This window comes from Atheta coriaria, unplaced genomic scaffold, assembly GCF_025399875.1.
Source record: "Atheta coriaria isolate IRGN ID8LTWV9N9 unplaced genomic scaffold, Caltech_Dcor_3.1 hic_scaffold_68_pilon, whole genome shotgun sequence".
In the NCBI taxonomy this organism is placed as follows: domain Eukaryota; kingdom Metazoa; phylum Arthropoda; class Insecta; order Coleoptera; family Staphylinidae; genus Dalotia; species Dalotia coriaria.
Window position 1 is genome coordinate 60,232 of NW_027045510.1, and position 13,534 is coordinate 73,765.

The 13,534-nt window shown below is 37.4% G+C and overlaps 1 long non-coding RNA gene across 1 annotated transcript; it reads right to left on the bottom strand.

Annotated features, from left to right (window-relative positions):
- Positions 1–12,412: 12,412 nt before the first annotated feature.
- LOC135802932 (uncharacterized) lies at positions 12,413–13,072 on the bottom strand. The gene is made up of 2 exons (XR_010550668.1): positions 12,917–13,072; positions 12,413–12,863 (listed from the first exon to the last, which is right to left on the bottom strand). It is a non-coding gene; the product is annotated as an uncharacterized lncRNA (long non-coding RNA).
- Positions 13,073–13,534: the final 462 nt, after the last annotated feature.

Genomic DNA, 13,534 nt, shown 5'->3' on the forward strand with positions numbered 1-13,534 from the left:
CTTCTCATCTTCCAATTGCCAACTGCAGTACTTTATGTTAGAAATTTTGCACAACTTAATCAGATTGCGATAATCATCGGGAGTTTCAGTGAAGACCTCGTATCCCCGTTTCTTTGTCAGAATATTCCCAGCAAGCTTAATGTTATTCTGCTTGATTAGGTGTTGAACGATGAGAGGATCTTCCTTATTGTCGATTAGAAGCACTGGAGGCTTCTTTAGTTTAGCTTTGTCCTGCATTGTAGGGGCAGGCGGGGTCGTCGCAATCGATGGTTGCGAAGCCGAGCTGTCGAGGACAACCAGCGTCTTACCTTCCGATACGATGTGTTTGTACACAGGCTTTTTAATCTCTTGAGTAGCTGACAAAGTCTTGGTGATGCTAAGTGGTTTCGAGCCCTTCGATGAGAAGCGGCGTTTCTTCGAGCTGACCGTGTTGACGGAAGACACTGATTCTGCATCGTCATTAAGGAAGTTTGTCTCCATAATATCTTCTTCCACTTCGAGCACATCAAATGGATTTACCTTATTGATGACATTGTCCTTGAGCTTAAGAGCTCTTTTGCCCTTTAGAGTTTTATTAGGTTTGACGAATTCTGGATTTATGGAGGATTCACTTTCCGATTGCTTTCTTGCTTTTTCTTGCTCTTGCAGGCGCTTTAAGTGGAATAGAAGTTGGCTAATCTTCCCGCTTTGATAGTTGACCATTGCGATTAAATCCTCCCTGGAGCTGGAGGCGGTGATTACTGGAGGATTATCATCCTGGTTGGATGGGCCAGCTTCCAAAAGATCATCTGGGTCCGGCGGACCCATTTTCGGATATGCTTCACTAGATATGCACTGAACACACTGTATGTGCCTTAGACGGACACACTGTATATTAGAAACTTCGATGCACTGAATGAATTGTCTTGGGATTCACTTTGGTTAAAAGTTTTGTTAAAACACTGTATATTTGCACGGACACACTGTATGAAGTGTGCCCGAACACTTGGTATAATTCCGTCTGGCGCGCGCGATCGATAACTGGCACAGTTAACACCGACACGTGTTGCTCCGACCGAGGCTCGATGTGGCTATGGCTTTATATCCAACTGTTTATTTAAAGACACGAGAAGGATTGACAGCTCCATCTAACGGTTGACACTTTAGATAGCTCAAGCAAGCATATTGATAGTAGAGGTGGATTTTAATATTATCTCTGGTGATTAGTCTGTAGACGTTGAGCTGTTGCAAGCATCATTAGCGTGACTGTTTTTTTGTGATAATTCCTCAATTTGCAAGTCTACCGTATCTGGAATAGACTCTCTATATATTGTAGGACGCATTCAACATTCCACGTTGATGTATACTTTGGTTTGGAGGACGATTTTTGAAAATACCGCGTATGAATTGTGTTATTAATTTTTCATTTGAGTGGTCTTGTCGCGTGAAAATAGATATCGCTGCCCTGTCTGAATTAAGTGTGCCATATTCATAACCGAAATTAAACCTGCTAGTACGAAATTCCACTATCTTGATGTCGTCTGTGTTATGGAAATCGTAATTTTTATCTTTCGTGAATAACCCCACCAAGTCTTAAAAGAAAATTCATATTGTTTTGGCGTAGATTTTGTGACAGAGTCTACTATGATATTTACTGCTTTGAGCGGGAGTCCTTGATTTAAATATTTTTGACTGATAAGTACGCCACTACCAGGGAAAGCGTCCTCGCCAGCGGATGTTTTGATTCTACAGGGAGACAATAATAAATGATTGTTAGGTTTAAGTACAGTGGGCGACGGTTGCTATGAAAAGATTGGACACAGGCAATTAAATACAGCGGAAAATTGAGTCGATGAAGCTAGTGGACAAGACCCTCGTGCCATACTCGGTCGAATGCCTGCCGGACGTCGAGCAGCAGCATGGCAGTGTGACGGCGACGGTTCATGTTTTCGGCGACGTACTCGGTGTCTCGGAGCAGCTGGTGAAGGGTACCGTGCTCCTTTCTAAAACCACACTGGTCGTGCTGAATGATGTTGTGCGCATCGATATGATCTTGGAGTCTTTTGAGGATAACGCCCTCCGCCAGTTTGGAGATTGCAGACAACAGGCTGATCGGGCGGAAGCTGTCCGGCTGCGTGGGCGGTTTACCATGTTTCGGGATGCAGATGACTATGGCCTCTTTCCATGCGTCGGGGAAATAGCCGAGTCGCAGCATTCCGTTGACGATGTTACAGATGTAAACCCGGTGTCTCTTTGGCAAGAGTTTCAGCATCTTGTTGCTGACACCGTCCATGCCGGCTGTTTTCGGATCTTCAGTGCCCGGATGAGGCTCGAAATCTCGTCGGGGGAGGTGAACTGCGGGGCGAGCCGTGGGAAGTGTAGTTCAGCACAGGGTTTGTCAGCGTGCCGCATGAGTGCGCGGTTAACGGTTGCATTATAACATCCCGCACTTCCCTTGCGTAGCGTGAGGGTAATGCGGCCAGCACCTTTAAGTACCGCTGCTGGTTGCTTAAAATATCGGTCGACGATAATTGCGATTCAATCATCGCCAACCACATCTCCGGGTGCGCGGCAACAAACTCCGGGAGTCTCTGCGGAGTTACTATCGCTACCGCTTCTTCTTCACTCACTTGATTATGAGTCGTAATAACGCCACGCGCAAAGTTTATCCGGTTTATTTAATTCGGATCACGTCGGTTTTGATTCAGATAACGTCAGGGTCACCAATTTGTTGTAATGCGTTATTATTATGTGTTTGAAAATGCAGTTTAGTGAAAAGAAGCAAGATTATTTAGTGAGTCGATGTGAGAACTACTGAACTGAACTCGAAGCCAGAGGTGTCCCTTTTATATCTGATGCGGAACCCCTCGGGTCCGCACCCAAATGTAAAATGTCTGTTTAGAACAGAGTGACCCTTTGTTGTCTGCTCTATGGTTGTACGCTCGATCCTTCAAGGATGTTTAGTCTATTACTGTTTAGTCTGAACAAAACAGAGTAACCCCTTGTATTCTGGGTACGAATCGCTTAACTCAAGGCTCTTGACATATTTATACCTATCCAGTGGTAATAATTGCCGGGACCGTCTGGCCGACGTCTCGCCCTATTCACTATTGCTAACTTACAAACACAAAAGAAATGTTTCAACGAATATAACAAAAATTAAAATTAAAAATAAGAATTAACAAGAATTTGGAAAGCCCAGATGATGAAATGTACCCCACAAAAGTATCTATGACAATAGTTTAAAGGTAATTTTTTATTATTAAAAGTTATACGTGATTTCTTTTGGATTTACATTTTATATATTGGGTGTTTCGCCCTGAGGGCATCTTCATAAACTGATTTTTGTGTGGTGTGTTAGGGGGTGTTCTGTGTGTTAAGTGTTCGTGTTTTATTTTATGTTTGCAAATTTGGATGTTTTCTTTAATGTTTAGGCATTTGTCTGTAGATGATTTTAGTATTGTTATTGATATTGTGATATCTATTGTATTGTGTGTGGATTTTTTTATTGCATTTTTGTGTTTCTGAAGTCTAATTTGCATATTCCTATAATATTCTAATAAAATTATCATTTCTTGATTACACTTTTGGACTTTGATGCCATTAACCCATCATTAACATAAAGTGCAAGATAAACTAAATAGCCATCGATAGTTTCAATAAACACACATTTCTCACTATCTATACTCTGAAAGTTAAAGGCTTCTAAGAACTTTACAAACTTAGCATTCCAGCATCTTGGAGACTGTTTAAGTCCGTAGATACTTTGCACACCAGATATTCTAAATTCTTAATTTTGAAGCCTTCAGGTTGTTCCATGTAATGTTTTGACGTCGAATTGCATCGTTTCAAGATCTTCTTCTGCACATATAGCTAATATGATTCGTATTTACTCATACCGTAGAACAGGCGCAAAGGTTTCCTGGTAGTCAATTCCTTCCCGTTGAGAATATCCCTTTGCTACAAGCCTGGCTTTGTGCCTGTTTACTTGCCCATTACTATCAGTTTTTAATGCATATAATGATTTAATTGTTTCTATGTAAGAAGCTGGGGCAGTATCAACAGTATACGCCACTATATGCACTATATATACGCCACTCTATGAGCATAATACTTTATAGATTATAATTTCTATTATTTTCATTTTCTGCTGCATTGTCTTCATTCTCTTCTTCTCCCTCTAAGGGGGCTAAACTCAGGTCAAATGTTTTGCGCTTTTTGTCGTTGGGTATTATGTTTTCATCTTCTTTTTTATTAAACACAATGTCACTACATACATAAATTTTACGACTCTCTTTATCCCATAGACAGATAATTTTGAGACTCACCATCGTAACCTACCATAATCCTTTTCCGACTTTTTGCATCAAATTTTGTCTTTTTTTTTCTTTTGGTGTACTCAAATACCTGAACCAAAAACTCGTATGTTACTCTCATTTGGTTTACAGTTGAACCAACTCTCATACGCGGTTTTGTCGTTACTCTGCTTTGTGACCACACGATTTAATAAGAAAATTGCAGTGAGTAGATGTAATGTGAGAGTTCTAAGCCCGCCTCCGCCTCATTCCGCCTCAGCATCAGCGCCACCTAGCTTGTAGAGCACTGTAATTTGGTAGCGCGTCGGTAAGGGGTGAACTGTAATTTGAATAAAAAGTTGGGAGTTTTGTTTCTATTTATTTATTAAATACATTATAGTTTTACATTGTAGTTCTCCTTTTATAAATTAAAATGCCCCCAAGCAAGACTGGAAATACCATCTTCTAAAATACACCTTTTATCATCTTCAAAACTTAAACATTTCTTATATTGCTCTGAAGTGTGAATATTGTGTAATTCCGTTTGGAATACTACTTGCTTAACATAATGTGAATAATGTGATATTATTTTTTACAACACATTTTTTTGTTCCTTTTGCTTTTTTAGCACCTATTACATTGGATGTTAACATATGACTATAGCATTTCGATTTAAGACCAATACATTTTTGCATAACTCTACCTCCATATTCATCCTTAAATAAACCTAGCTGTGCTTTATTTTGTTGTTTTTATGTTGTAAACATTTCCTTTCTCAAGTTTGATGTATCGAAAGAGTGTTGGATTGTTTAATATAACATCATAGATGCTTTTGTCATAACAATGAATAGTTAGGCTGTCTGTATCAATGTATAGGAGTTTGCTTTTTGCATTATTTGGATATATCGTTTTAATAAAATTATTAAAATCATAAATTAATATTTTTGATATTTCAAATTGCAAAACCAACGAACAATGGTTTATTGCAATATACTTTAGTAGGATTTAATTGGACTTACTGGAGTTTCATTAAAAATTTTACAACTATGAAAGTTAGGTTTACTGATTAGTGAACGTGCACCTATCTTTTCATCTCAATTTCCCAATTTTTTACAAATGTAACAGCATTCGCTTAAATACATTTTCCATGGGTTTCCCAAAGGTGCGTTTATCATTGCTTATAAAATGCTTTCAAAATTCATTGACTGCTGTGACGTAATTTTGTATTAGAGTGTTATATATGGCTTCAACCAATCCTGATTATTTAAACTTTAAAACTCTATTGATCCTACGCAATTTTAGACCAAACGCTAGGGCTTGCTTTAGAAATTTCTGTAATGTATACTTATAATTTGTTTGTTTTGTAATGTTGTTAATAATTTTTTAGTTTTTTGAATCAGGTGGTTTCATAGTTTTCAGGTAAAGTGGAAGTCATTATGTTCGGTATGCACCCAGTAGTGTCTGGATAGTCAATATCCAGCATCAAAATATACCCGATCTCCGAATCATCAGCAACGAGAAACATCCAGATTTTGAAAATTTTCAAGCCATTCAAATTTGCCAATGGGTAAATACTGACTTTAGGCAACCATGTAAAATTAACTGCATCTAAATAACATAAGAAAAGTAACTACGCGGTTTTGAAACATCGTATGGTATAGTATGTTATTCATTGTTGGCATGCGCATACCGATGGTAACGATGACTAATACCTCCACGCATATTTATTTTACAGCAAAAAATTCAGCATAGTGTGATCGGTTAATAGTTCAATTTCTACTTTAGTTGATTTTAACATGGCATCAAAGAAACTTAAACCTGGTGCTGTAAAATAGTGAGCTGGATCTAAATTATATGTTTTATAGCAGGTGTGTGTGTTTATGCGTATGCCTAATAAGTACCGTCTACCGTATATGGTCATTTGGAAGAAAGATGTACATTTTAGTATTCAGCTAAAGAATGGCTACAGATTATTAAGACGACTGTAAAATTTGTCTTTATCCGGTAGTGAGTTTCATTAGCTTTTTGCCAATCGTCCAAATATTCATATAGAAATACTCCTTTTCTAGTCATCAATATTTTGCATTTCCAAATTTGAGAAAATTTAGCAACGTGATTATATGAAGTTATATTTTGTACTAGATTATTAAGACTACATAGCGTATATTGAAACAGGTCTAAAAATGTTTTTTCATGATTTATTATCACATACGTCAACTAATATAGATTTGCTAAATGGAAATGTATTTCTTTATTGCTGAGCATTACTTCAATATCTTGCCCATCGCTTGCTAAATCTTTAACAAAGAGATGTGATTAATCGTACCGTTAAATTGTAAGAAAATTACTACAGGTATTATTATCGGAAGTTTATATTTAAATTACATTTTATGATGTGCAGCGCCACATTACTATACCTGTTAAATGGCGGTGATCAAGCGCTATAGTTATCAATGGAAATTCTTTCTAACAAATGGGTATCTTCAAACATATATTTTAACGCCTCAAATCCTGTAGGTTGAATAATGGAATTAATAGATTTAAAAATATGTATTATAGACCTATGTTTAACGTCCTGAGTTAATTTTTCGTAAATACTGTTGAACAATCAGGTCCTGTGTATGTAACAAATTTATTCTTCTCCTCATCAAAATCGCAAATTATATAGTATGCAAAAGAATATGGGACATGTTTATGTGTTTTTGCGTAAATGATCTATTTGGATCAGGTGCACAGCAGCACTAATAGGAATCTGCTTGTGACTCAAAATCTACAACTACAATGAAAAGCATTCTTATCTTTTTTCTGAAAATTTGTAAATTTCATTATGCTTTCTCTTGTACTTGCTCCCCTGTATATGTAGTTATGGATTTTGGACTATCCGGTAATCGCAAGCAAACTCCTGTACAACCATACATTAAATGATCATCTAATTTTAAATGAATTATTAAAATATTGTAAGCATCCATCACATAAATATAGTCTACCATTGTGTGAATTAATTTGACTATCTACTAATCGTGATAGGAGTGTTTAATTAATTACATGATGAAATTTTCATTATTTTTTGCAGCTGTAATAGAATTTATATGAAGTTCTTTTTGTTTTGAATGAGTAAAGCGGCCCCTCTATCATATGCGAATTAGACTCATTATCAAAATATAAACCATAAACATTAATGCTTACATTATTATTTTTCTCAACAATGTGAATATCACTGATACTGCACGGGAAACGTTTTTAAGTTAATTCTATCGATATGCTGGTACTTTTGAGGACGGTGCAATGTTCGTCAATGGGGTACATAGCATGAATTTCTACAACCAACTGATGCAGTAGGGTGGGCGTCATAATGAAAAAGCGCAACAAATCCAGCGCCAAAACTCAGGTAGCGAACCCCAGACCATTGATCAGGTCGGCCAATTAAACCAATCGATCGGTGTGCGCGCTTGCGAAGAGACTCCATACTGATAGTAGTCGGCCGATATGGTTTAGTTTTGAACGCAGTTGGGTAGCCCTATCAAACTTATTTATCGGCCGATACAAAATCGTTGTAGTATGCGGACTTGCATACATCTTCATCCTGATTATCGACCAAACTATCGGCCGATAGAAAGTCCTGATTATTCAGCAATTGACTTTATAGTCATTTCTTCGATATCTATCCGCATTTACGGCTAGTCTTAAACATTTATTTTCATATTATAGCAGTTTTGTGATATGGGTTTTGAGGATACCTGCCCATATGGGAGCTCCATATTTTGTTTCCCTACAATTTCATTATCTGATTGTGAGTATCTACTCTCATCTCATCAATCATCTGATGGTGTCATCTGCAAACAATGCTATTTTCGTACTGGGTGTTTTGGGTATATCACTCATAAACAAAATATAAAGTCTAGGTCCCAAGACAGAGCCTTGCGGGATCCCTGCCTCTATTTTCATAGGTTTTGAGATGCTGCATCCAATTTTTACTTTTAGTGATCTGTTTGTTAGGTAGCTGTGTAGTAGCTTGATTAGCTGAGGATGGATATTCATGTAGATAAGCATATATGAGCCCAGGCACCCAGACTGTGTCAAACGCTTTTCAATGTCAAGCAGAATACATGTGGGTTATTTTCCTTCTTCAGATTCTTTTATGTTGTTGATGACCCTTGTTGGATAGTGGAATGTTTTTCTCTGGATCCAAATTGCTCATTCATTAAAATTTGTTTGTTTTCAATTTCTGCGTTTAGTGTTTGTAGAATAGCTTTTCAGCTACTTTGCCTAGGGTGTTTTAGAGGCTTATCAGCCTATAACTACTTGGATCATGTGTTGACTTGTTTGGCTTTAAAATTGGAAGGATTATGGCGCTTTTTCAAACCGTGAGAAAGTAGTTTAGTCTAATGCAAGAATTAATGATTTCAGGGATAAATACTATGCACTTTTGGCTCAGATTTTTTAATATAATATTTTGTATTTGGTCAGGACCAGGAGCTTTAGGTGGTAGGGTATTAATTATGGCTTTTTATTTCTTTTGGTTTAATAGATAGTTTATTTATTTATAGTTTCCAGTAGAGTGGTTTGTCCGTTGTAGGGAGCTTAATTTCGCAAAATGATTTACGGGATATTGGCTTTATTTGCATTATTAAATTCACGTAACTGCCGTTTGAGTTTTATCGAACTAAATTATTTTTGTGCGTTGGGTTTCAGAGATTTTACAACATGCCATATAGAATTATGATTGGGTATGATTTGTTGTAGTTTACTTTCCCATACTTTGTTTTTGTTATATTTAATGTTTGCTTTTATTTGTTGATTTAATGTTTGCCATTTTAGTAGTAGAGCCTGGTCCCTGTTTTTTTTTTATATAATCTGCGGAGCGCGTTTCCGGTGATTAATTTTATTGAGTATCTCGGCTTGGGGAATTTGTTTTATTTTGCTTTGCTTAATTTTATTGATGGATTTCTGCTTCTGGCTTCTTTTGTAGAGTTCACTAGTATCTCTATTTGCTGGTCTATATTCTCAATTGTGCACATTTTGCTCGGAATTTTAATGTTACTATTGAGGTTTGCCCTGAATAAATACCAGTTAGCATTTTTGTAGTATAGACGGGTTCTATTTGGTTCTTGTGGGTATGTGATGTTATGCAATTTAAAACGGACTGGAAAATGATCGGAGCAAAGTTCATGCAGAGCTATTGCTTCTCCGGATACATTTTTTGCAATAGCAATATCGACTGTAGATGGGTTATTGCCGTTATTTGGGTAGTTGGTGGGATCATTTGGGTAAATTATTATAACGTTTTGTTGATTCATATAATTATAAAGGATATTACCATTTGTATTTGGGGTACTTTTACTCCAGAATGCATTTTTTTGAATTTAAGTCGCATAATAGAATATGTTTGCCTGACTGTTTGAATATTATGTCTAAGTCAAGAGTGTTAAGTTTACAATCAGGGGGACTGTACCAAGTGGTGACTGTGAGTTGTGAATTAATTTTAATTTGCAATAGCTCTAAATGGCTTAGTTTGTTATCATGCAGTTGTAAGAATTGTATATTATTTTTGACTAAAAACGCTACTCCTCCCCTAAAGTTATCGCGATCTTTTCTTATAATGTCGTAGTTTTTTATCTTAAGTATTTTGTCTGGGGATAGTTTTGTTTCATTGATAGCTAGTATGTCAACGTTATATTTTTCGAGAAATATGCCAACTTCTCCAGTTTTGGTTATTAGCCCAGTAGCATTCCACAAATACATATTTAAGTTATTTATCGCCATTCGGGTTGAAAGTCATACATATGTAGGGTTTTTCATTATCGCTTTTAGTGTTTGACAGTTTTACATTTAATTCTTTGATCTGCTTTAGCATTTTACTTACATCAATCATAGAGTGAAGTTTGTCGAGTTCAGCCATTAATTCGCTGAATTTGTCGGCTCTGGTGTTGGTATCTTGTCTGGTTTGTGTTTGCGGTTGAGGCACTTGGGGGCCTTGCCAGGCATGTGTCCTTGTTTGTTGCTTGGGGAGAGCCGATGCTGCTGTCCTCCTAGCTTCACGTCGCACATGTTGAGGGTGGTCTATCTTCCTTCTCTTGCGGCGTTTCTCAAGTGCTTGTAGGTACGCTGGCTCCTTGGTGTTCTTTAATTTGGTGACTTTGGAAGCATCCAAGTCATCTGTGTTAATTAATGCTAAAATTTCTTCATCAGTCTTCTCCGTATATAGGTTGTAAATTATTTTTGGAAATTTACGATCTTCAGGAGATGTAAATGTATGGTATTCCGTTTTGGATGCATTGAACTGATCACTAAGTAGTTTCGTTTGTTCTTTTATCTTGCATTGTATCGTTGTTCTATTCGGTGTGTATTTCATGCGGAAATTTCCAGCACCAACTAATTCTTCAATAAAGGTCTCAAATCTAGTTGTGGACGTGGGTCTGGTGTGCACAACAAGTGGCTTTGGTTTTATCGGAGCTTTGGTCATTTTTCAAGGATTTTCCAGTATTTCTGGTTTTTCCATTTCCTGATCATTATCAGTATTTTTCGCTTCTTGTTCGATGTCAGCAGCTAGTGCATCATAACGATTTTTTGTGCTAACCGTTACTACCTGTCTCGGTGGTAGTAATTCGTTGAGTAGTTTTGCGTTGATCCTATTCGAGTTCTCTGAAGAAGAGGCGATTTTGCTGCTGGATTTCAGTCTTTTGGAAGCGATGACATCTTCTTCTATAGCATCCCTAGCAACTTTCAGAAGCCGTTGGTTAGGAATTGCCATGGTTTGGCTTGACAGCCGAAGGCTGCACTTTTTCGTTAAAGTTTCTTCTCTTTTGGCTTTTATTTTCACACTTTCTGCGCTTAACACGTTCGTACCACTTGAGGGTTCGAACGAGACTCGACATGCGACATAATGAAAACAAAAATGCACAACCATCCAGCGTCAAAACTCGGAGCGAACTGAATCATTGGTCGAGTGGGCCGACTAAACAATCGGTCGGTGTGCGCGCTTGCGGAGAGCTCCATACTGATATAGCAGTCGGCCGATAGTTTAGTTTGAACGCAGTTTAGTAGCCTATCAAACTTATTTATCGGCCGATACAAAATCGTTGTAGTATGCCGGCTTGCATACATCTTCATACTGATTATAAGCCCGACCAATCTATCGGCCGAAAGAAAGTTTGTGGTTTGCGGGGGCTCTAAATTGACCGTCTTCTTGACTTGACTTTTCAAAACGTCTTTCTTCCTTCGTCAAAGGAGATATCTCTGGCAACTCTTCTATCTCCCAAAAATTTGAAATCTCAAAATCGTTTATTGCTTAATTGCTAGACATATTAGATATTTTCGAATGCATGTGCATTGCTCATCTATAACCTATTCCAATTTTGTTTTTTGTAGTGTGGGTAGATATTTGCCCTACATAAAGCAGACTCGCAAATAACTCGGAACCGATTATCATGTTGATGCCACCGGGTTTATTAAAGTTTTGATGAACCAGTTTGATATTTGGTGGTTATACGTCTGGTATATTTTTTTACTTGACGAGCCAACGCCCAGACGTATAATCTCTTGCCTGATAATGATAACGTGCGCGCGCGCGCACTTATGAAACTTACTTAACACGTACCTACACCCTACACGGTTGTTAATGAGGAGCCAACGCCCCATCGCTCTGAAAATGTAATGCTGAAAACAATGTATGATATGCGCATTGATGTAACACATAAAAAGTTGGAAGTTCATGCACAAATTTATATCTATTTCTTAAAAGCTATTACATATTTTGCTGTTTTAAGTTCTAAAAATTTTCTGTCTTGAAGTTTGATTTGAAGCGTTGATGGAAAAGCGATTACCTACAATACAAAAAAAAACATAATAATAATACAACACTTTAAAAATTCTGTTTGGTGCGTGTTGCGTTCATTGCAAATTGTTTTTTTTTTACCTTTATAAATTATTGACACTTGAGAGCACTCGAGTCGAGCTAGGTCTTTGTTTATGTTGTAAAATTTTGTAAATCTCTTGGGTAGGAATATAATTAATTTCCCATTGTTAACCTCTGACTAATTTTTTCCTAAACTGGGTATGCACAAATTTCCATGATATGCATCCAATATTATGGGTGTATTTTTGTGGTACCTGAACGCAAAGAATTATTTTCACAGGCCGGTATGCCTGACTAGCAACGGAGTTCAGCTCATCCAAGCTATATTCTTTTTGTTTCTTTTCGTTTTGCTCATCGTCATATTCTTCATCATTTTCGAAACCGTTCATCTTCTTTGCTATCTTCGACGGATTTTCACCGTCATCCTCCTCTTCTTCCCTCAGATCAATCACTGATATTAACCTTTTAAGTTGTAATTTTTTCTTACTTATCGGTTGTTGTTCCCTGCTGGAACAAGTTTCCTACACCCTTTTTTCATCTGCTTCTTTGGTGTTTGGAATGCCAATTTTTCTTGTTCATCATCAGTAGATGTAATGTGAGAGTTCTAAGCCTGCCTCAGCCTCATTCCGCCTCAGCATCAGCGCCACCTAGCGGCGAATGTCAAAAGTGTTTTTGAGTAGCGAGTCGGTTATTGTAGAACACTGTAATTTGGTAGCGCGTCGGTAAGTGGTGAACTGTAAATTGAATGTAAGTGTTGATACGACGTTTTTGCGCGCGCGTTACTTACTTAACGTGCCAACGCCCCGCTCATAATTTGAATGTAAGTTTTGATACGACGACGACAGCATAATAAGGCGACTTCCAGCACAATTTCTTATGGGATTTAACATTAGGGTAAAATCTGCAAAAAGTGGTGGGGGAAAAGTGGGAGTGCAGTCACGTGATCATCATTGATGCTTACCTGTCTGGTAAAAATATAATGGCGTTAGAGTTGTTAACTTCAACAACCATTTTTTCACCGTAATTAGTCGTCATCTTCCACTCCAAAGTCATCATTGGAATTGGCACGTAAGAGTAGCCAGCGCTACGTTCCGGTTACGTATTGCTATAAGCGATTTTTCAAGCATTTTAGGTCACGTTGAAATCCTTGCGTTCCAGAATGGAGCGCAATATTAATAAAACGAATATAAAATTTCGTCGTTTTTATGCTGTTTTACGTGTAAAACGCGGGAATAAAAGCTCAAAACGATAGCTGTTTTGCTAAAATAAGCTTATTTTCAAGCATTTTAGATCCGTTGAAATCACGTTTAAATAAAGGCTTAATGGCAAACAAAACGAATAGCCAATTGTCGTTTTTGTAGCTGTTTTGCGTTAAAGCGCCAGTTAGCTCAAGGCGTGCTGTTTG